The following is a 22,949-nucleotide window of genomic DNA, read 5'->3' as shown; positions in this document are numbered from 1 at the left end:
TTATCTAGAGCAGCTTACAGAGCACATTCCCCACTATTTCCCCAACTTCTACACTACACCAGATGAAGAAAAAAAGTGATATAGTGCCACCCTGCACAGTAACATGAACCCCCCACAGAAAACAGTATCCTCAAAAATAAAATACATTACAGCAGTAATAATATCCTTTAATTAGCCCCTACAGTAATAATGTCCCACATCGTACTCCCATTGTCTTCATCCTGCCCCCATTGTCTCCATCCTGCCCCCAATGTCTCCATCCTGCCCCCATGTTTCCATTTGTCTGCATCCTGCCCCCAATGTCTCTCCATCCTGCCCCCAATGTCTCTGCATTCTGCCCAAATGTCATTCCATTCTGCCCCAATGTCTCTCCATTCTGCCCCCATTTCTTTCCATTCTGCCAATGTCTCTCCAATCTGCCCACGTCTCCATTCTGCCTCCATGTGTCTATTTTGCCCCATGTCTCCATTCTGCCCCCAATGTCTCTCCATTCTGCCCCCAATGTCTCTCCATCCTGCCCCCAATGTCTCTCCATTCTGCCCCAATGTCTTTCCATTCTGCCTCAATGTCTCTCCATTCTGCCCCCATTTCTTTCCATTCTGCCAATGTCTCTCCATTCTGCCCACGTCTCCATTCTGCCTCCATGTGTCTATTCTGCCCCCAATGTCTCTCCATTCTGCCCCCAATGTCTCTCCATTCTGCCTCCAATGTCTCCATTCTGCCCCGTCTCAATTCTGCCCCGTCTCCATTCTGCCCCCAATGTCTCTCCATTCTGCCTCCGATGACTCCATTCTGCCCCATCTCCATTCTGCCACCATGTTTCTATTCTGCCTCCATGTTTCTATTATGCACCCAATGTCTCCATTCTGCTCCCCTTTCTCCATTCTGCCCCCCTTGCCTCCATTCTGCCCCAATGTTTCTATTCTGCCCCAATGTCTCCATTCTGCCCCCCTTGTCTCCATTCTGTCCTCCCTGTCTCCATTCTGCCCCCAATGTCTCCATACTACCCCTTGGTTTCTATTCTGCCCCCAATGTCTCCATTCTGCCCCCATCTCCATTCTGCCCCCCATGTTTCTATTCTTCCCTCCATGTCTCCATTCTGTCCCCCTTGTCTCCATTCTGCCCCCATGTTTCTATTCTGCCACCCTTGTCTCCATCCATACTGCCCTCTGGTTTCTATTCTGCCCCCAATGTCTCCATACTGTCCCCATGTCTCCATTCTGCCCCCTATCTCCATTCTGTCCCCCGGTCTCTATTCTGCCCCGTCTCCATTCTGCCCCCCTGTCTCCATTCTTCCCCCATGTTTCTATTCTGCCACTCTTGTCTCCATCCATACTGCCCTTTGGTTTCTATTCTGCCCCCATTGTCTCCATACTGTCCCCATGTCTCCATTCTGCCCCCTATCTCCATTCTGCCCCCCGGTCTCTATTCTGCCCCGTCTCCATTCTGCCCCCTACCTCCATTCTGCCCCCTATCTCCATTCTGCCCCCTGGTCTCTATTCTGCCCCGTCTCCATTCTGCCCGCCCTGTCTCCATTCTTCCCCCATGTTTCTATTCTGCCACCCTTGTCTCCATCCATACTGCCCTCTGGTTTCTATTCTGCCCCCAATGTCTCCATACTGTCCCCATGTCTCCATTCTGCCCCCTATCTCCATTCTGTCCCCCGGTCTCTATTCTGCCCCGTCTCCATTCTGCCCCCCTGTCTCCATTCTTCCCCCATGTTTCTATTCTGCCACTCTTGTCTCCATCCATACTGCCCTTTGGTTTCTATTCTGCCCCCATTGTCTCCATACTGTCCCCATGTCTCCATTCTGCCCCCTATCTCCATTCTGCCCCCCGGTCTCTATTCTGCCCCCTGTCTCCATTCTGCCCCCTGTCTCCATTCTGCCCCCTGTCTCCATTCTGCCCCCTGTCTCCATTCTGCCCCCCGGTCTCTATTCTGCCCCGTCTCCATTCTGCCCCCCTGTCTCCATTCTTCTCCCCTGCCTCCATTCTGCCCCATCTCCATTCTGCCCCCCATGTCTCCATTCTGCCCTCAATGTGTTTCCATTCTGCCTCCAATATGACTCCATTCTCCCCCAATGTGACTCCATTCTGCCCCCCTGTCTCCATTCTGCCCCCCTTGTCTCCATACTACCTCCTGGTTTCTATTCTGCCCCGTCTCCATTCTGCCCCCCATGTTTCTATTCTTCCCTCCATGTCTCCATTCTGTCCCCCTTGTCTCCATTCTGCACCCATGTTTCTATTCTGCCACCCTTGTCTCCATCCATACTGCCCTCTGGTTTCTACTCTGCCCCCAATGTCTCCATACTGTCCCCATGTCTCCATTCTGCCCCCTATCTCCATTCTGCCCCCTATCTCCATTCTGCCCCCCGGTCTCTATTCTGCCCTGTCTCCATTCTGCCCCCCTGTCTCCATTCTTCCCCCATGTTTCTATTCTGCCACCCTTGTCTCCATCCATACTGCCCTCTGGTTTCTATTCTGCCCCCTATGTCTCCATACTGTCCCCATGTCTCTATTCTGCCCCCTATCTCCATTCTGTCCCCCGGTCTCTATTCTGCCCCGTCTCCATTCTGCCCCCTGTCTCCATTCTGCCCCCTGTCTCCATTCTGCCCCCTATCTCCATTCTGCCCCCCGGTCTCTATTCTGCCCCCTCTCCATTCTGCCCCCCTGTCTCCATTCTTCCCCCATGTTTCTATTCTGCCACCCTTGTCTCCATCCATACTGCCCTTTCGTTTCTATTCTGCCCCCAATGTCTCCATACTGTCCCCATGTCTCCATTCTGCCCCCTATCTCCATTCTGCCACCCGGTCTCCATTCTGCCCCCCTGTCTCCATTCTGCCCCCCTGTCTCCATACTGCCCCCTGTCTCCATTCTGCCCCCTATCTCCATTCTGCCCCCCGGTTTCTATTCTGCCCCGTCTCCATTCTTCTCCCCTGTCTCCATTCTTCTCCCCTGTCTCCATTCTGCCCCCCTGTCTCCATTCTGCCCCCATGTTTCTATTCTGCCACCCTTGTCTCCATCCATACTGCCCTCTGGTTTCTACTCTGCCCCCAATGTCTCCATACTGCCCCCTGTCTCCATTCTGCCCCCCGGTCTCTATTCTGCCCCGTCTCCATTCTGCCCCCCTGTCTCCATTCTTCCCCCATGTTTCTATTCTGCCACCCTTGTCTCCATCCATACTGCCCTTTGGTTTCTATTCTGCCCCCAATGTCTCCATACTGTCCCCATGTCTCCATTCTGCCCCCTATCTCCATTCTGCCACCCGGTCTCTATTCTGTCCCGTCTCCATTCTGCCCCCTATCTCCATTCTGCCACCCGGTCTCTATTCTGTCCCGTCTCCATTCTGCCCCCCTGTCTCCATACTGCCCCCTGTCTCCATTCTGCCCCCTATCTCCATTCTGCCCCCCAGTCTCTATTCTGCCCCGTCTCCATTCTGCCACCCTGTCTCCATTCTTCTCCCCTGTCTCCATTCTGCCCCCCTGTCTCCATTCTGCCCCCATGTTTCTATTCTGCCACCCTTGTCTCCATCCATACTGCCCTCTGGTTTCTACTCTGCCCCCAGTGTCTCCATACTGCCCCCTGTCTCCATTCTGCCCCCCGGTCTCTATTCTGCCCCCCTGTCTCCATTCTGCCCCCCTGTCTCCATTCTTCCCCCCTGTCTCCATTCTGCCCCCCCGGTCTCTATTCTTCCCTCCATGTCTCCATTCTGTTCCCCTTGTCTCCATTCTTCCCCCATGTTTCTATTCTGCCAACCTTGTCTCCATCCATACTGCCCTCTGGTTTCTATTCTGCCCCCAATGTCTCCATACTGCCCCCTGTCTCCATTCTGCCCCCTATCTCCATTCTGCCCCCTGGTCTCTATTCTGCCCCGTCTCCATTCTGCATCCCTGTCTCCATTCTTCCCCCCTGTCTCCATTCTGCCCCGTCTCCATTCTGCCCCCCATGTCTCCATTCTGCCCTCAATGTGTTTCCATTCTGCCTCCAATATGACTCCATTCTCCCCCAATGTGACTCCATTCTGCCCCCAATGTCTCCCATTCTGCCTCCATGTTTCCCATTCGACCCCCCCATGCCTCCATTCTGCCCTCAGTGTCCCTCACCCTGCCCCCACCCTGTGCGGTTTTGGTGATTTTTTTCCTCCATAGACTTCTATGTGGAGCATAAAAAAACATCTGTAAGAAACTGCAGATACTTTTTTAAGTGCAGAATCAAAGCTTTTCTGTACTGTAAAAAACAATTAAAAACACGGTTTCACATCTGCACCAAAATGCATCAAATAAGGGGGAAAAAGCCTAAAATAGTGCACCAAAGATGCAATAACCAGAGGAGATTGTTATTGTGTAGATTGGTGCACAGTATTTATGCTACGTGTGAACACGGCCTTACAGACACAAAAAAGCCAGATGTCATATAGTGAAACTACACAGAGATGAGAAAGTTCTGAAGGGTCCGACTGTGAATGAGGGAACAAAAAATAATCCACAGGTCCCAACTAGAGAAGAGCAGGACGCACAGATGATATTGCAGCAGCCCGGGCTAATCTAAAGCCGCGACAGGGCCTCCCGTCCAGCCACCAATTACCACTGACCTGGATGCTGGACCTGAGTCCCATGAGTCGATCCTCTCATCTCTAGTCCCAGCCGTCCTGGATACAGCAGACAGTCCCGGATTTAGGTCTATGCCCTGCAGTCCCGAGTTTCTGCTGAATGTCCCTCACTGCCACCGCCCCTCTGATAACTCTTCCTGCCGGGGGAGAAAGACATGGTAAATGGGCGTAGCTTGGGGTGTGGATAGGGGCGTGGTCAGACTACGCGTGCCGCATGGTTTCGCCCTCTTTCTAGTCCTCATAGGTTGGCGGTATGCTTGTACTGAGGAGATCTGGGATATCAGTGATTAGGTCCCATATTGTGCACTGTAAGGTCTGGAAAAGCTCCTTCTATCCGTCTCTGTAGCACCAGAGGAAGAACAGAGGGGAAAAGACAGGATTTTCTACATGTCGCGTTCTGTAGATGTTCTGCAGATTTATCACAACCGTCCACAAGAAGAAACTGCCATCACAGAGCCGCCTTTAGCTGTTGGAAAAGTTTAAACTTAGTTTTGAATAGTTGCTATAGGCAACAAGGACTTTCTATTTACGCTGGGTCACATGATGCTGGTGCTGGGTGATGTCATGTGACGGAATGTTGTGGGTGATGATGTCACAGAGGGCGTTGTGATGTCACCCTTGGGGTATATAAGGGGGCTCCATCCACCTGGAGCTCATATCTCATTGGCCATATCTTGGTGCTGAGATACCCCCTGGAGACAATGAGGATCGCCATATTGTTTCTGTGCTGTACCCTGTTCTACCCTGTGAATTACCATAGGCTGCCGGTGAGTACCTGTCTATTATTACATATGGAGGACGTTTAGAATCAGCTGCGGCAGGGGAAGGGGATGGGGAGGGGGGTCCTGTAAGAATTTACCTGCGGGAATAAGAGGTTATGGCAGGGAAAGGAGCTTAGGAAGTGACAGTCAGAGGGGATATAAGTGTGCGGTGACCCCTCTGACTCCCACATTCCTGCCTTGTCCTTGTAGTGATTAATGACTTTGGTGTTGTCCCTTATATATCACTTTGCAGTCACCAGTGATCGCTCCGCACTGTGATCCTAAACTACAGTCTCATTTACCTTTTTGCAAACGCCCAGAAGGGGAGGAGTGACATCACACCCATGTGAGCAGATCCCGCCCACTTTTACTGCAGTCGTAATGCGAGCTAGCTGTATTCTGTTTTCATGGAAATGTCAGCAGCTGCTCCCCCTAGTGTTTACAAGATGAAAACATCAAAAGAGTTAAAATATTTTTTTCAGATTTTATACCATTGAAACCTTTTTAAATATATATGTGTATTTATACATGAATATAAATACTTTACAATTTTACAATTGTAAAAAAATTGCTGACACTTTCCCTTTAAAAGATCTAAAGACGTTCTGCTTCATGTGCCATTGTGACCAATCACAGCACAGATTATATTTTTTAAACTTTTCTTGAAAAACTGAAGCTGCTCCGTGATTGGAAATCATGTGGAAGGGTTCTCTTTTAGACATTTAGTTAGGTCCAAAGTATCAGTGACATGATGGATAGAACTGTGCAATGATGTCACAGAGGGCTTTGTGATGTCACCCCTGGGTATATTAGAAGCCTCGGCCCATCTGCAGCTTGTATCTCATTGACCATACCTTGGTGCTGAGAGACCTCTGGAGATGATGAGTATCATCCTATCATTTCTGTGCTTTACGTTGCTCTACCCCCCACATTACAGTACACTGAGGGCGAGTATGTTCTCATCAATATGGAGGTCACAAGGATCAGCTAATGAGAATATCGCCTCTTGCAGGACTTCTCAGACTGGACACGTGACCGTCCGTCATATGAAAGTCCAACTGTAAATAATATTCCATGGACCCTGGAGGTGAATCCCAAACTTCTTCCTGATCTTCTCAATGGGATATTTCTGAAAGTTGCTTGATAATGTATCCATCACTGTATAATAACAAGGGCTCTCTGTTTGACTGGATTGGGTATAAATATAGAGGACTTTATTATGGTTTTTTTCTTTATTATAGGATGACCCACTACCCGTGGATCTCAGGAGAAGCACCTATCAAGCTTCCATCAATCTTCCTCTTTGGCTCTTCCGTGACGCAGTTTTTGTTGCGGTGATGACACTACTGACAATACTAGAGTATTTGGCCTTAAGTCTTGTCCTGAGCAAGTGGGCAATGTCTGAACCTGGTGAAACAATCAGAAAACTCCTGAGAACAAAACCATTCTGAAGGAACAAAGTGCTTGTAAGGAGCCGATTTGCATCTCTCAGATTCAGGAGCAAGACTCCAGGAGAACACCTGTCCTGCCCAATGGCAAATGTTCTACTCCATCCTTGGCTCCTGCACCGCAGGATGCGAAAAAGGTTCCTAGTTGAACTATAAAGTGGCGTTCAATGATATTGTCTGGGTCAGAACGATCCCTCACAACAATATAGGAAGAAGAGCTCGAAGTTCCACGGAGCATAAAGAGAGGTTACTGATTTTTCAGAGAAGCCAACAACCCAGAATTCCAGAGCCAAGAGCACCAGAACCTAGAACACCAGAACCTACCATGTCAGAACCTAGTATGTCAGAACCTAGAATGCCAGAGCCTGAAATGCCTACAACACCTCCACCCAAAATCAAGAGGAGAAGATGTTTCCTTAGATGTCTTAGAGGCGAGGAAGATTGAGAAGGCAACTGCTTGAACTTTCCCATTGCTCGTGTTTTCAGCACAGGTTAGTCCTATACATGCTGTCTGATGGGCACCATCTTACTACATACAAGGCAGCATTGCACCTGAAATCGAATGGATATTTTGTCACACACTTGCACTTTAACACCTTATCATATGGCGCATATATCTATGAACGCTTTGCTAAGTATCACTGTCTAGTATGTGCTTCTGATGAACCTATTTTAGGAAAACGTGTCGAGGTTTGGCATACTATGTACTTGAGTTTGGCGTACTATGTGCTTGTTGGTAAATTCTATTGCCATCTATAATCTACTAGATATTATAATGTCTCTGGTGGGATGCCCCATGCCGAATTGTTGATAACTGACTATGAGCATTGTCCTCTATTTCTTATCTACTATGGTTACAGGTTGATGTGAAGAGAGCTGTGCCATTGGTAGCGATTTTTCTACTGATTTGTCAGTTATATTTATGTTAGTTTAGCAAATTTCTGCTTGTAGGGTCTAATGTTTTACCATAGTGTATGTTCTGTGAGCTAAATTGTCATACTTATGCACTAGATAGATTATAAATTGTGATGCTTATGTACAAGATAGATTATTAGTTTAATCGGGATTTTTTAAATATTTTTTAACTTCAGGAGACTCAAGAATTGCATCATACAGAAGACAAGAAGCCTAAATGCCAAAGGGTGATGACCTGTTGATGGCCCACAGCTGGAGGGTCATTACCTCTTGATGGCACAAAACTGGACAGAAGATAAAAACATTTGATGGCACACAGCCGGAGGGTGATGACCTATTGATGGCCATAGCCAGAGGGTCATTACCTGTTGATGGCACACAGCCGGACAGTGGATCATTACCTGTTGATGGCACACAGCCGGACAGAGGATCATTACCTGTTCATGGCGCACTGCCGGATGGTCATTACCTGTTGATGGCACACAGCCGGAGGGTGATGACCTATTGATGGCCATAGCCAGAGGGTCATTACCTGTTGATGGCACACTGCCGGATGGTCATTACCTGTTGATGGCACACAGCTGGAGGGTGATGACCAGTTGATGTCGCACTGCCGGATGGTCATTACCTGTTGATGGCACACAGCCGGACAGAGGATCATTACCTGTTGATGGCACACAGCCGGCCAGAGGATAAGATCTTTTGATTGCATACACTGGATCCCTCCCTGATAACAAGGAACCCTGGGGAATACTGGTTATCTTGATCCCCCACTGACTATATACTTGCTCCACCTCAGCCTACACCATCATGGAGGACACTTCCACCTGTGTCCACTGTAAGGTTGGACTTTCTTTTATAATTACAGCAGATTAATAAACATCATAAAGCTGTAAAACTATCGAGTAATTTATTATAAATTATTATAAAGAAATATAAAGTATAATAGATAGCTATAGAGGGCACATAAGACGACTAACTATAGAAAGCATGGTATCGCCTGATATATACTGTATATTCTAGATGGCGCTATTACACTAAATACATCACAACCTCCAGGGTGATATTACCGTACAATGTGAGATCACTAATAATGGCCACAGATTATGAGAAAATGACCAGCTCCATAGTCCTGGAGTTATTATAAATGTCTCTAGTGTGAGGCAGGGACTGGACGTGTGTTGGAGGGAGGTATATTCCCCCAGGACGTCCTTTATATATCCATGCTGTAGAATCTGCCGTACACTTCTGTTCTAGCAGTCAGACATTTCACTCTGCAAATCACAGGCTCAACATTGTGTAAAACTACCACCGTATATAAGAGCACTCAGAATAAAAACTAGCGGCATGCCGTGCACTGCCCACGTCATGTGTACGGGATACAGGACCTGCAGGACCTGGTACGGCCATTATAGTTGATAGATTAATGATACCTGTGCAGATGAAGGGAAAAAAATATGTGCAACAACAGGAGGAGAAAGTCTCAAAATGTAATTTGAAGAGTATAATAGAGAAATGGGAAACTTCTGGAGATGCAGATAAGTGGTACCAGGGCGAAACGTAAGTGTAGCCAGACAAGGGAAAAGTGCAAATGATCCAGTGTAAAGGTTTGTTTAGTAGAAAAAATATTAAAACTTAGCTTTTATTAGCCATATAAAACACTGCTCCACAAAGAATACAGCAAATGTGCAACTATCATAGCTTACAGACCTACGCGTTTCAACAAATCATGTCTTAATTATGGCCCTACTACTAGAATGACAAAAAGGCATATATATATATATATATATATATATATATATATATATCCACTTGCCAGTATGACCTCCCTACAATGCCTAGGCATGCTCCTGATGAGGTTGCGGATGGTCTCCTGTGGGATCTCCTCCCAGACCTGGACTAAAGCATCCGCCAACTCCTGGACAGTCTGTGGTGCAACGTGACGTTGGCGGATGGAGCGAGAGCGACCAAGGTTATTAGAGGACTGGGGGGTCTGCAATACCAAGACAGGTTATTACACTTGGGGTTATTTACTGTGGAAAAAAAGAAGGCTTAGGGGTGATCTTATTACTATGTACAAGTATATGAGGGGACAGTACAAAGACCTGTCTACTGATCTTTTTACTCTGAGGCCAGAGATGGGGACAAGGGGGCATCTTCTACGTCTGGAGGAAAGAAGGTTTAATCATAATCACAGACGGGGATTCTTTACTGTAAGAGCAGTGAGACTATGGAGCTCTCTGCCGCATGATTTTGTAATGAGTGATTCACTGTTAAAATTTAAGAAGGGCATGGATGCCTTTCTTGAAAAGTATAATATTACAGGTTATAAATACTAGATTCCTTGATAGGGCGTTTATCCAGGGAACTAGTCTGATTGTCGTATGGAGTCGGGAAGGAATTTTTTTCCCCAATGTGGAGTTTAGTGTTTGCCACATGTTTTTTTTTTGCCTTCCTCTGGATCAACAAGTTAGGCTATGGGTTGAACTAGATGGACTTAGTCTTCCTTCAACCTTAAAAACTATGTTACTATGATGTCCCAGATGTGCTTAATCGGATTCAGGTCTGGGGAACGGGCAGGCCAGTCCTTAGCTTCAATGCCTTCATCTTGCAGAAACTGCTGACACATTCCAGCCACATGAGGTCTGGCATTGTCCTTTATTAGGAGGAACCCAGGGCCAACCGCACCAGCATATGCTCTCATAAGGGGTCTGAGGATCTCATCTCAGTACCTAATGGAAGTCAGGCTACCTCTGGCGAGCACATGGACGGCTATGCGGCCCTCCAAAGAAATGCCCCCCACACCATTACTCACCCACTGCCAAACCGGTCATGCTGAAGGATGTCGCTCTCCACGGCGTCTCCAGACTCTGTCACGTCTGTCACATGTGCTCAGTGTGAACCTGCTTTCATCTGTGAAGAGCACAGGGCGCGAGTGGCGACTTTGCCAATCCTGGTGTTCTGTGGCAAATGCCAAGCGTCCTGCATGGTGTTGGGCTGTGAGCACAACCCCTATCTGTGGACGTCGGGCCCTCATACCACCCTCATGGAGTCGGTATCTAACCGTTTGTGCAGACACATGCACATTTGTGGCCTGCTGGAGGTCATTTTGCAGGGCTCTGGCAGTGCTCCTCCTGTTCCTCCTTGCACAAAGGCGGAGGTAGCGGTTCTGCTGCTGGGTTGTTGCCCTCCTACGGCCCCCTCCACATCTCCTGGTGTACTGGCCTGTCTCCTGGTAGTGGCTCCAGCCTCTGGACACAGCCAACCTTCTTGCCACAGCTCGCATTGATGTGCCATCCTGGATGAGCTGCACTATCTGAGCAACTTCTGTGGGTTGTAAAGTCTGTCTCATGCTACCACGAGTGTGAAAGCACAACTAACATTCACAAGTGACCAAAACATCAGCCAGAAAGCATTGGTACTGAGATGTGGTCTGTGGTCCCCACCTGCAGAACCACTCCTTTATTGAGGGTGTCTTGATAATTGCCAATAATTTCCATCTATCGTCTATTCCATTTGCACATCAGCATGTGAAATTGATTGTCAATCAGTGTTGCTTCCTAAGTGGACAGTTTGATTTCACAGAAGTTTGATTTACTTGGAGTTATATTCTGCTGTTTTAAGTGTTCCCTTTATTTTTGGAGCAGTGTATATAGATACATACAGTGAGTACGGAAAGTATTCAGACTCCTTTAAATTTTTCACTCTTTGTTTCATTGCAGCCATTTGATAAATTCGAAAAAGTTCATTTTTTTTTCTCATTAACCCCTTTCCAACCCTTGCCTTATTAGTACGCACATTTGAATACCCCCGGTTCAGTGAGGGCTCCGGCGCTGATCCCGCAATGAACCGAGCACATGTCAGCTGATTCTTACAGCTGACATGTGCCCGCAACAGCCGCGGGTGGAATCGCGATCCACCCGCGGCTGTTAACATGTTAAATGCCGCTGTCAATCTCCGACAGCAACATTTAACGCGCGCTTCCGGGTTGTGCGTCATAAGCCCCGCCCACCGGCGACCCCGTCACGTGATCGCGGGTCACCGATGGGTGTGCATGACAACCCAAGGTCTGCAGCAGACGCCTGTGGTTGTTATGATTTCGTCGCTATGAGCGCCACCTAGTGGTCGGCGCTCATAGCACAGGACCATTTCTGCTATATGCAGGGGATCTGTTGGTCCCCTGTATGTAGCAGAGACGATCAGACAACTGCTGCTTCTAGTCTCCTATGGAGACTATTGAAGCATGCAGTAAGTGAAAAAAAAATGTTTTTAAAAATATAAAAAAAATATAAAAGTTTAAATCACCCCCCTTTCACCTCATTCAAAATAAAATATAAAAAAAAAAAATCCACATACACATATTTGGTATCGCCGCGTTCAGAATCGCCCGATCTATCAATATAAAAAGAATTAATCCGATCGGTAAACGGTGTAACGAGAAAAAAATTCTGAACGCCAGAATTACGTTTTTTGGTCGCCACAAAATTGCAATAAAATACAATAACGGGCGATCAAAACATCGGATCTACCCCAAAATGTTATCAATAAAAACGTCAGCCCGGCGCGCAAAAAATAAGCCCTCAACCAGCCCCAGATCCCGAAAAATGGAGACGCTACAGGTCTCTGAAAATGGCGCTAATTTTTTTTTTTTTTTTTTATTACCAAATTTTGGAATTTTTTTCACCACTTAATATAAAATAACCTATACATGTTTGGTGTCTACGAACTCGTAATGACCTGGAGAATAAGAATGGCAAGTCAGTTTTAGCATTCAGTGAACGTGGTAAAAAAAATAAATAAAAAACAACTGTGGTATTGCACTTTTTTTGCAATTTTACCGCACTTGGAATTTTTTTACCGTTTTCCCGTTCACGATATGGTAAAACTAGTAATGGCGTTGAAAACAACAACTTGTCCCGCAAAAAATAAGCCCTCACACGGCCATATTGTCCAAAGAATAAAGACGCTATGGCTCTGGGAACAAGGGGAGCTAAAAAACGAAAAAGCAAAAACGACAAAACACAAGGTTGCGAAGGGGTAAAAGTACAATCTGGACTAGTGTTGAGCGATACCTTCAGATATCGGGAAATATCGGATCGGATTGGATCGGAGCAATACCGAAAAAGTATTTGATATCGCCGATTCCGATACCGGAAACCAATGCAAGTCAATGGGACAGAAATATCGGAATGAAAATAAACCCTTTCTTTCCTTGTAGGTTAATTCTACATGAAGGAAAACAACTAAGAATAATGTAGAATGTATTGGGGGAGGTGGGGGAGACAATGAAGGCATAGAGGTTTAGCCCAATCAAATGGAATAGCAGGAATTAATTTTTTTTTTTAAGACGTTCTGAGTTACGGAAATATTGACTATGTTAAGTATTTTTATATTTTGTCAGATATTTATGTTTCACTACTTCCATGCTCTTCACCTTCTTTTTTACTTCTCCCACACTTTCTCCTTCATCATCCTCAGCATCTTTTTCATCCTCTTCTTCTTCACCTTCTTCATCTTCTTCTTCTTCACCTTCTTCGTATTATTCTTTTTTTTTACATTCTTCATATTCTACTTCTTCATCTTCTTCATATTCTTCTTCTTCATCATATTCTTATTTGTGACAGGCATTCCTGTAGTTTTTATCTATAAAAGGTTGGACATTACACCTTTCGTTCTGCCCGTCACAAAAGATTTACAACAGGATTTGTCCGCGTTCAGTTTGGCCTGCAGCAGCAGGTCTTTTCCAGGGGCACCACGAGGAGGAACGGACTCACCCCCATACACTGCTTAGTCATCTTCTGCTTATAATTTAGATATTATCTTTTGCTCTGATTTTTAGTCTTATGCTTAATGTTCTTCCGCTTTTTGTTCTGCAGCTTCTTGTATTTCTGCTTCTTGGTTTTCTGTCTCTTGTTCTTCTGTATCTTGGTGCTTGTCTTCTCTTCTTTGTCCTCTTGGTCAACTTCTTCAGGGTCATCTTCTTGGTCTTCTTCGGGGTGGTCTTCAGGGTCGTCGTCTTCGGGGGTCCTCATCTTCGGAGTCCTCGTCTTCTTCGGGTTGGTCTTCTGGGTCCTCGTCTTCGGGGTCCTCGTCTTCTTCGGGGTGGTCTTCAGGGTCCTCGTCTTCTTCGGGGTGGTCTTCAGGGTCCTCGTCTTCTTCGGGGTGGTCTTCAGGGTCCTCGTCTTCAGGGTCGTTGTCTTCGGGGTCCTCGACTTCTTAGGGTTGGTCTTCAGGGTCCTCGTCTTCAGGGTCCTCGTCAGGGAGATCCAGAGTGATTACCAAGAACCATTTCAAAAAGCTTGAACTTGGAAATGTAGCAGAAGGTACAAGAAAGCTGAGGAACTACCGAGAACCAGCTGACGGTACTGGAACCCGGATGGGTAGCAGAAGGTACAAGAGCCAATGGAACTGCCGAAGACCAGCTGACGGTACTGGAACTCGGTTACTAAGCAGGAGGTACCTGTGCCAGAAAGCACTACCAAGGACCAGCAGACGTTGGTGGAACTTGGATACCGAGAAGGAGGCACCTAATCCAAAGGCACTGCCGAGAAACAGCTGACGGTACTGGAACCCGGATGGGTAGCAAAAGGTACCCATGTAAAAAAAAGTTCAAGGCCGCGAGCCGGCCGCAGTTACCAAAACCCACAGTCCTACAGGGGGTGCTTGTCCTATTGGTACTATGGAACCAGCCTTTATTGCCTGATCCCGCAGCCCACATAGGAGTCACCTAAACTGCAGGCACCATAGAGTCGGCTAACCCGACCGCAACACGACAGGACAACGCATTGGAGGCAAAGTGACGTTGACACTACCCGGAAACAGCTGGCGTGCTGGAACCAGGCTGGGCAGGAGGGAGTACCCGTGCCAAAGTCACTGCCGAGAACCAGCTGACGGTACTGGAACCCGGATGGGTAGTAGACGGTACAAGAGCAAATGGAAGTACCGAGGACCAGCTGACGGTACTGGAACCCGGATGGGTAGCAGAAGGTACAAGAGCCAATGGAACTGCCGAAGACCAGCTGACGGTACTGGAACTCAGTTACTAAGCAGGAGGTACCTGTGCCAGAGAGCACTACCAAGGACCAGCAGAAGTTGGTGGAACTTGGATACCGAGAAGGAGGCACCTAATCCAAAGGCACTGCCGAGAACCAGCTGACGGTACTGGAACCCGGATGGGTAGCAGAAGGTACCCATGTAAAAAAAAGTTCAAGGCCGCGAGCCGGCCGCAGTTACCAAAACCCACAGTCCTACAGGGGGTGCTTGTCCTATAGGCACTATGGAACCAGCCTTCATTGCCAGATCCCGCAGCCCACATAGGAGTCACCTAAACTGCAGGCACCATAGAGTCGGCTAACCCGACCGCAACACGACAGGACAACGCATTGGAGGCAAAGTGACGTTGACACTACCCGGAAACAGCTGGCGTGCTGGAACCAGGCTGGGCAGGAGGGAGTACCCGTGCCAAAGCCACTGCTGAGAACCAGCTGACGGTACTGGAACCCGGATGGGTAGTAGAAGGTACAAGAGCCAATGGAACTGCCGAAGACCAGCTGGAACTCGGTTACTAAGCAGGAGGTACCTGTGCCAGAAAGCACTACCAAGGACCAGCAGACGTTGGTGGAACTTGGATACCGAGAAGGAGGCACCTAATCCAAAGGCACTGCCGAGAACCAGCTGACGGTACTGGAACCCGGATGGGTAGCAGAAGGTACCCATGTATAAAAAAGTTCAAGGCCGCGAGCCGGCCGCAGTTACCAACACCCACAGTCCTACAGGGGGTGCTTGTCCTATTGGCACTATGGAACCAGCCTTCATTGCCTGATCCCGCAGCCCACATAGGAGTCACCTAAACTGCAGGCACCATAGAGTCGGCTAACCCGACCGCAACACGACAGGACAACGCATTGGAGGCAAAGTGACGTTGACACTACCCGGAAACAGCTGGCGTGCTGGAACCAGGCTGGGCAGGAGGGAGTACCCGTGCCAAAGTCACTGCCGAGAACCAGCTGACGGTACTGGAACCCGGATGGGTAGTAGAAGGTACAAGAGCAAATGGAAGTACCGAGGACCAGCTGACGGTACTGGAACCCGGATGGGTAGCAGAAGGTACAAGAGCCAATGGAACTGCCGAAGACCAGCTGACGGTACTGGAACTCGGTTACTAAGCAGGAGGTACCTGTGCCAGAAAGCACTACCAAGGACCAGTAGACGTTGGTGGAACTTGGATACCGAGAAGGAGGCACCTAATCCAAAGGCACTGCCGAGAACCAGCTGACGGTTCTGGAACCCGGATGGGTAGCAGAAGGTACCCATGTAAAAAAAAGTTCAAGGCCGCGAGCCGGCCGCAGTTACCAAAACCCACAGTCCTACAGGGGGTGCTTGTCCTATAGGCACTATGGAACCAGCCTTCATTGCCAGATCCCGCAGCCCACATAGGAGTCACCTAAACTGCAGGCACCATAGAGTCGGCTAACCCGACCGCAACACGACAGGACAACGCATTGGAGGCAAAGTGACGTTGACACTACCCGGAAACAGCTGGCGTGCTGGAACCAGGCTGGGCAGGAGGGAGTACCCGTGCCAAAGCCACTGCTGAGAACCAGCTGACGGTACTGGAACCCGGATGGGTAGTAGAAGGTACAAGAGCCAATGGAACTGCCGAAGACCAGCTGGAACTCGGTTACTAAGCAGGAGGTACCTGTGCCAGAAAGCACTACCAAGGACCAGCAGACGTTGGTGGAACTTGGATACCGAGAAGGAGGCACCTAATCCAAAGGCACTGCCGAGAACCAGCTGACGGTACTGGAACCCGGATGGGTAGCAGAAGGTACCCATGTATAAAAAAGTTCAAGGCCGCGAGCCGGCCGCAGTTACCAACACCCACAGTCCTACAGGGGGTGCTTGTCCTATTGGCACTATGGAACCAGCCTTCATTGCCCGATCCCGCAGCCCACATAGGAGTCACCTAAACTGCAGGCACCATAGAGTCGGCTAACCCGACCGCAACACGACAGGACAACGCATTGGAGGCAAAGTGACGTTGACACTACCCGGAAACAGCTGGCGTGCTGGAACCAGGCTGGGCAGGAGGGAGTACCCGTGCCAAAGTCACTGCCGAGATCCAGCTGACGGTACTGGAACCCGGATGGGTAGTAGAAGGTACAAGAGCAAATGGAAGTACCGAGGACCAGCTGACGGTACTGGAACCCGGATGGGTAGCAGAAGGTACAAGAGCCAATGGAACTGCCGAAGACCAGCTGACGGTACTGGAACTCGGTTACTAAGCAGGAGGTACCTGTGCCAGAAAGCACTACCAAGGACCAGTAGACGTTGGTGGAACTTGGATACCGAGAAGGAGGCACCTAATCCAAAGGCACTGCCGAGAACCAGCTGACGGTTCTGGAACCCGGATGGGTAGCAGAAGGTACCCATGTAAAAAAAAGTTCAAGGCCGCGAGCCGGCCGCAGTTACCAAAACCCACAGTCCTACAGGGGGTGCTTGTCCTATTGGCACTATGGAACCAGCCTTCATTGCCAGATCCCGCAGCCCACATAGGAGTCACCTAAACTGCAGGCACCATAGAGTCTGCTAACCCGACCGCAACACGACAGGACAACGCATTGGAGGCAAAGTGACGTTGACACTACCCGGAAAAAGCTGGCGTGCTGGAACCAGGCTGGGCAGGAGGGAGTACCCGTGCCAAAGTCACTGCCGAGAACCAGCTGACAGTACTGGAACCCGGATGGGTAGTAGAAGGTACAAGAGCAAATTGAACTACCGAGGACCAGCTAACGGTACTGGAACCCAGATGAGTAGCAGAAGGTACAAGAGCCAATGGAACTGCCGAAGACCAGCTGACGGTACTGGAACTCGGTTACTAAGCAGGAGGTACCTGTGCCAGAAAGCACTACCAAGAACCAGCAGACGTTGGTGGAACTTGGATACCGAGAAGGAGGCACCTAATCCAAAGGCACTGCCGAGAACCAGCTGACGGTACTGGAACCCGGATGGGTAGGAGAAGGTACAAGAGCAAATGGAACTACTGAGAACCAGCTGGCGGTGCTGGAACCCAGGGTAAATACTAAAAACAGAGTGGAGCCAGAGGTGTAATTGGAGCAAGTTTTAAATCAGTAGTACAGTGGATGTGGACAAAGCAGGAGAATTTGCCGGACACACAGCAGGGGAACAGCTGACGTTACTGAACCCCAATAACACTGGAGCAAGCGTTGACTGTGCAGACGGCACTTCTGAGCAGCAACTAGCGGTATTGGAGCCCAGGGTAAATACTAAAAACAGAGGAGCCAGAGGTGTATTTGGAGGAGGTTTTAAATCAGTAGTACAGTGGATGTGGACAAAGCAGGAGAAATTGCCGTCCGCACAGCAGGGGAACAGCTGTCGTTACCGAACCCCAATAACACGGCAGCAAGTGTTGACTGTGCAGACGGCACTTCCGAGCGCCAACTGGCAGTGTTGGAGCTCAGGGATAATACTGAAAACAGAGGAGCCAGAGGTGTATTTGGAGGAGGTTTTAAATCAGTAGTACAGTGGATGTGGACAGAGCAGGAGAAATTGCCGTCCGCACAGCAGGGGAACAGCTGACGTTACTGAACCCCAATAACATGGCAGCAAGTGTTGACTGTGCAGACGGCACTTCCGAGCGCCAACTGGCGGTGTTGGAGCTCAGGGATAATACTGAAAACAGAGGAGCCAGAGGTGTAATTGGAGCAACTTTAAAATATGTAGTAGTGAGAATGTGGACAGAGCAGGAGAAATTGCCGTCCGCACAGCAGGGGAACAGCTGACGTTACTGAACCCCAATAACATGGCAGCAAGTGTTGACTGTGCAGACGGCACTTCTGAGCGCCAACTGGCGGTGTTGGAGCTCAGGGATAATACTGAAAACAGAGGAGCCAGAGGTTTAATTGGAGCAACTTTAAATCTGTAGTAGTGAGAATGTGGACAGAGCAGGAGAAATTGCCGTCCGCACAGCCGGGGAACAGCTGACGTTACTGAACCCCAATGACACGACAGCAAGTGTTGACTGTGCAGACGGCACTTCCGAGCGCCAACTGGCGGTGTTGGAGCTCAGGGATTACAGTTCAGGTGGTAGAAACATGAACAGAACAGGAGACCTGGATACTTTTGCCAAAAATTATTTATTCTGGAAGAGGACTGGCAAATTCATGAGAGATCCAGGCCTTGTTCATTTTGAGAAAAGTAAGCCGATCAACGTTATCGGAGGATAGTCGCATGCGACGGTCTGTTAGTACACCACCTGCGGCACTAAAGACGCGTTCCAATAATACACTAGCAGCAGGGCAAGCTAGCACCTCCAATGCATACTGACTTAGCTCTGGCCATGTATCTAGCTTACAGACCCAAAACTTGAAGGGAGAAGAGCCGTCTGGGAGTACACTAAGAGGGCAAGACATGTAGTCTGTCACCATCTGACGGAAACGTTGCCTCCTGCTGACTGGAGCCGTCTGTGATGGTGTAGACATTTGTGGCGGCGGGGACACAAAACTTTGCCACATTTCGGCCATACTGGTCTTGCCTTGTGCTGAGGCGCTGCTTCTGCTCCCTCTTTGTGCAGAGCTTCCTCCACTGCCTCGACGCACTGAGCTGCTTTGTAAAGCACTAGCAGCACTGCTCTCGGTTGGAATGGAGAACATGATGGAATGCACCAGTGCGTCTTGGTACTCCCGCATTTTACGCTCCCGGTTCAACGGTGTTATGAGGCTTTGTAAGTTGTCCCGGTAGCGAGGATCTAGGAGGGTGGACACCCAATAATCAGCCGTGTTGAGAATGTGGGCGATGCGGCGGTCGTTTCTCAGGCACTGCAGCATGAAATCAACCGTGTGCTGCAGACTGCCAACTGGCCAAGAAACGCTGTCCCCTGCTTGAGGCGTGATCTCTGCCTGCTCTGCATCACCCCACCCTCGCTCTAGATACTGACTACTAGAGCATTGTGTACCTCCCTCCTCTGGACAGATGTCTTCCTCATCCATTGACTCCTCCTCATCCTCCTCACAAAGTGTCCCCTGCCTAGGCCTTTGTGAGGAACCACGTTGCGCAGACTGTAGAGAAGCAGATGGCATTTGTGACTCCTCATCCTCCACCTCTTCCAAAACCTCATCCCTTAGTGCTTGCAGTGTTTTTTCAAGCAGGCAGATAAGGGGGATAGTCATCTGCACTCGCCATCCGCGTGGAATAATCGAAGGCACGCAAAACGTGGCAAATGTCCTTCATAGAGGCCCACTCAGTGGTGGTGAAGTGTGAACGGCGCGCACTGCGACTTGTTTGCGCCTGCTGCAGCTGGTACTCAATTACTGCTGCCTGCTGCTCACACAACCTCTCCAACATATGTAACGTTGAATTCCACCTGGTGGGTAGGTCACATATGATGCGATGTTCCGGAAGACGTAATCGGCGCTGCAGAGCTGCAATGCGTGATCTTGCATTGCTGGAACGCCGCAAGTGAGCGCACTCTATGCAGACCTTGTGAAGCAGTGCATCAAGATCCGGATAGTCCCTCAAAAAACTCTGCACGACCAAGTTGAGCACATGTGCCAGACATGGGATGTGAGTGAGGTTGCCTAGGCCCAGAGCTGCCACCAGATTTCGGCCATTGTCACACACTACCATGCCTGGCTGGAGATTCGCTGGCACAAACCACACGTCGCTCTGCTGCTTGATGGCATTCCAGAGCTCCTGCGCTGTGTGGCTTCGATTCCCCAAAGAAATTAATTTTAATACGGCCTGTTGACGTTTGGCCACGGCTGTGCTCATATTGGTCACCATAACAGGTAACCGTTCACGGGTCGATGTGGAGGTAGACCGTGACGGCTCCTGCAGCGCTGATTCAGAGGAACTGGAGTATGAGGAGGAGTCAATGTGTACAGACTGGATTCCTGCAATCCTTGGAGTTGGCAGAACACGTACAGCGCCACTCTCAAGATCTGTACCCGGCTCCACAACATTTACCCAATGGGCAGTGAGGGAAAGGTATCATCCCTGTCCATGCTTACTGGTCCACGCATCGGTGGTCAGGTGGACCGTGCTACTGACGGCGTTTTGTAGCGCATGTTTAATTTTTCCCTCCACATGATGTTGCAGGGCAGGGACGGCTTGCCTGCTGAAATAAAATCGGCTGGGCACGTTGTATTGTGGGACTGCCAATGCCATAAAGTTACGGAATGTGTCAGTCTCCACCAGCCTGAATGATAGCATTTCAAGGGCCAGTAGTTTAGCAATGCCAGCTTTCAGAGACTGTGCTCGGGGGTGGTTTGCCGAGTATGGGCGCCTTTTCTCCCATGCCTGTGCTAACGATGGCTGTAGACTGGCCTGGGAGTGTGAGGATGACTGGGAAAGTGGTGCTGTGGGTGGAATTACACTGTGTCTCTGTACAACAGTGCCAGAGATTCTTCCATGGCGATCCTGTGAGGAAGCCGAACCAGCTGTGTGTGAGCTGGAGGAAGAGGCTACAACACGAGCTGAAGAGGTGGTAGGTGGCGCTGTAGGTTGGCCTAGGTCTTCAGTGTGTTTTTGTAACTCCACCACGTGCTTGGTCCGCACATGTTTCCACATATTTGTGGTATTGAGGTTGCTGACACTTTTCCCTCTTTTCACCTTCTGATTACACAGCTTGCATTTGACAAAGCAAATGTCATCTGCAACTGTGTCAAAAAAGTACCAGGCACTGCAAGTCTTGGGAGCGCCCGCTTTGGATTTTGGAAGAGCCATGCTCCTAATGGGTGCCCCCTCCCTCTCCCTCCTTTTTGGGCCGTTCGGGGAATCTCTTCCTCAGAGCTGCTCCCACCACCTTCCTGTCCCTCACGCCATGATGGGTCAAGGACCTCATCATCTACACCACCCTCTTCAAACAACTGCTTCTCCTGGGTAGTCTCGACAGCACAGTACGCACCAGAAAGTGGCACCTGAGTCTCATCATCAGATGCGTACTGAGGTGTGCTGCTGACCATAGGCACTGGCCCACCCGCCCCTTCAGATTCAGAGAGACAAAACGGTTGCGCATCACTGCATACTACCTCTTCTTCAAATTCTTGAATTCTGCTTGGCTGGCCCCCTCTTTCCAAGCCAAGAGATTCAGAGAACAGAAGTAGAGATGGCTCCTGTCCAGGGCTCTCTGACTGCCTGGGCAATTTGGCAGGTGGTGAAGAGACAGATGGGTGCTCTTCAGTGCTCAGGACCTGAGAGGATCTGGAACTAATTGAAGTCGATGCGTTAGCTGCCATCCATCCGACAACGGCTTCAATTTGGTCCTCCCGCAGCAGTGGGGTATGGCTAGCTCCTACAAAGCTGCGCATAAAGGACTGTTCCCTGGTAAAACTGGGGGATGCTGAGTCACTGGTGCCCGCAGCAGGCACAGAATCCCCACGTCCTCTCCCTGCAGGCACAGAATCCTCACGTCCTCTCCCTGCAGAAACTCCACGCCCACGCCCACGACCACATGCCTTACTCCCTGCCTTCTTCATCTTGGTAGACTGATAAAGATAGGCAGAAAAGTACTAAGGGCTTAGTGTGCTTATTCCTGAACAGCTGCTAACAGGTATAAGAAACACTAATTTTATAAAGTGTGGACTAGACTTTAATATGAGCTAATGTGGCCTACACAACTGTAAAGTGGAGTGTTTGGTGAACTTTATTTAGGTTTTTTTTGTCACAAAAAGACACTGGATGTGCCTAAAGATGTAATAACGATAGTATCACAAACTTTTTGTAGCTATTACAATGTAGGAAGGTAACCTACAATGCAATAGATGAGGCTGCAAAAAATAGGCTAATACTAATCTGGCTGGGGCTGCAGGGCCCAATGCTGCAGAAAGGCTCCTCTAACTACTCCTATATAGTGTGTTTGGAACCAATTTAGCTGAATACAGATGGAACCACCACACTAATAGGAGAAATCAGGAAAAATTATGAATTGGCAAAAAAGGACAATGTATGAGGCAGTGACACACACTGAGTGCACTACAACCAGACGTGGTTGAAGCACACACTACAGGGTGAGCTGCACTCACACACCAGACCTTGCAGACAGCGGTGAACAGTACAGATGCAGAGCACTGTGTACTAGCACTGCAAGACCAAAAAAATTTCTCTATCTACTCCTATATAGTGTGTTTGGAACCAATTTAGCTGAATACGGATGGAACCACCACACTAATAGGAGATATCAGGAAAAATTATGAATTG

This window comes from Phyllobates terribilis, unplaced genomic scaffold (genome assembly GCF_046119375.1).
Source record: "Phyllobates terribilis strain yellow unplaced genomic scaffold, ASM4611937v1 Scaffold_47__1_contigs__length_9908305, whole genome shotgun sequence".
NCBI lineage: Eukaryota > Metazoa > Chordata > Amphibia > Anura > Dendrobatidae > Phyllobates > Phyllobates terribilis.
This window is presented reverse-complemented; position numbering follows the sequence as displayed.